Below are 2,000 nucleotides of genomic sequence, written 5' to 3' on the forward strand. Positions count from 1 at the left end.
CCTGTCCTCGCTTGGACACCCACAGCTCAGACAGTCCTTGGTCATGTGGCCCTTAGAACAGGTGGCGTACTAAGACACTGATTGCCAATTTATACGATCCTGTAGGCCTGGAGCCATCTACTTAACACAAAACTTTCATCAACCTCACAATTCAGCACACCCCAACACAGTTTGGATAACTTAATTAATTTCAATGTGTCTGTCGCTGCCTGGTCTGGGTACGTCACCACAAAGCCGTCCTGCCACAGTCCTCTGGTGTGAACCAATACACACAGCTGATAATCATCCATAAGTATTACTCACGCAATTGTGCTTAATGAAAAATACTAAATTAAAATAAACCTTCTTTTCAATCTTCGACTTCTAGTGGAAATGTTTTTCATTGAGTTTAAGTGGCTAACCATGGTAAACTTTAGACATGACTACTTATTTTTTGGATCTCCCCAGGCTGTGCAGTGATTTGATGCTTCTGGTTTCTCTTTTCCTCTTCCAGGAGCCTGTCATCATGTTTCCAACAGCGGCCTCATTTGTGGTTTGCATTGCCCTGGCTCTCAGCAGGGTTGCAGGTAGGCTATTTAAATGATGCGACAACCTGTCCAGTGTATTACCGAGTTTAAAATGGGGTGAAATTTTTTTGACCACTGAACCATGTGATGAATCTCCTAGTGGCTGGTGAATTAATAGTGCTGACATCAGCATATGGTAAGACGTTTGTTATTGAACCATAAGGTTTGCGGTTTGTATCCTGCCCTTGCCTTTTCATTCAATTTAACGGGCTGAGATGCCAATTCATTACAGTGTGTTAGTGGATTTGTTGTCACTGTTCAATACAAGCTATCTCTTTTGGGATAGTCAGTAAGGCCAGTCTTCCTGCGGGGTCCATGTGTTACTATTCCATCAAAGTTGCTGTTTCATTGTGTGTTGATGCTTAAACATGCAGAGCTAAATTAAACTGCAAGACATTTTTGGGCTGCAGAAAGCTAAATTCTCCAGCTGCCGCTTCAGGATAACACAATCCTGTTTGTTTAAATCCCTTTTACTCTTCCACTTGTTATGTGTGAATCTGTTATCCATGATTTCCCCATAGTTGGCATGAAGAACAACATGTTTCCTTGGTTGAGGACAGTTTAATTCTCCAACTAGAAGTCCAGGGTTTTGTTTCAAAGCAGAGCAAAAAAGAATAAATGCTATTCTCGCCTGAAAGTAGATGACATTTTAAAATACATTTTGAGCTTCATTAATTATATATATATATAAAAAAAACTAGGTTGGCGTTCATTAATTTTAGTGTTAGTATTTCTTCTCCAATATGGTATGTTATTAAAGCTGTATTAAAATAACTGCTCTGCATATTTCTTACAAAAAGAAATTCCACAAGCACTGGTTCTATCCATTTTAACTGCCATTTGCTGCCAGGCATGTAAAAGAGATCTAGTACAGAATAAAGTAGAAACCTGGAGTCAGACTGACTGGGAAACACACTAGTGAAAGGAAACAAAGTGGTTAAGGGCAGCCCCTGTCGCCGCTACACAAACACTCGCTCTGTGCATTGCTGTCTGTGGTGTTTTGTACTTCACAGCTCAGGGTGACGAGAAGGAAGAAGTGGTGAAGAGGGAAGCGTCAATGTGTGATGGTTCCTGTCTGAAGGGTTGGAGCAGTTTCAAAAACAAGTGCTACCAGTATGTAAAGGACAAGAAGACATGGGCTGATGCTGAGGTATGATCATGTCTATCATTCATAAACCCAGGAGAACCTCTTCCAGTTTCATTGGCCCCTGATCATGGTGTTGGCCAAAGGGCAGGCATGATCAACACCATGCTTCAATTTGTCACAAATTACTAGCACTGAGAATTTAATTAGGCATGGCAAGGTGGGAAATGCAGAGTTATGGGTTTAAAATAACTGCAAAGATGACCCTGTATTGAACTTATATAATATTATTGCTTTAAACAACTGTGCCCACCAATGACTGTCTCTGAGGTCGATGAGCACCCCTTCCT

General features: G+C 41.0%; 1 long non-coding RNA gene across 1 annotated transcript; it reads left to right on the forward strand.

The window, feature by feature from the left end:
- Positions 1-287: 287 nt before the first annotated feature.
- LOC121308141 lies at positions 288-1,694 on the forward strand. Its single transcript, XR_005948468.1, has 2 exons — positions 288-566; positions 1,580-1,694. It is a non-coding gene; the product is annotated as an uncharacterized LOC121308141 (long non-coding RNA).
- Positions 1,695-2,000: the final 306 nt, after the last annotated feature.

The sequence above is a fragment of the Polyodon spathula genome, unplaced genomic scaffold (genome assembly GCF_017654505.1).
Source record: "Polyodon spathula isolate WHYD16114869_AA unplaced genomic scaffold, ASM1765450v1 scaffolds_445, whole genome shotgun sequence".
In the NCBI taxonomy this organism is placed as follows: domain Eukaryota; kingdom Metazoa; phylum Chordata; class Actinopteri; order Acipenseriformes; family Polyodontidae; genus Polyodon; species Polyodon spathula.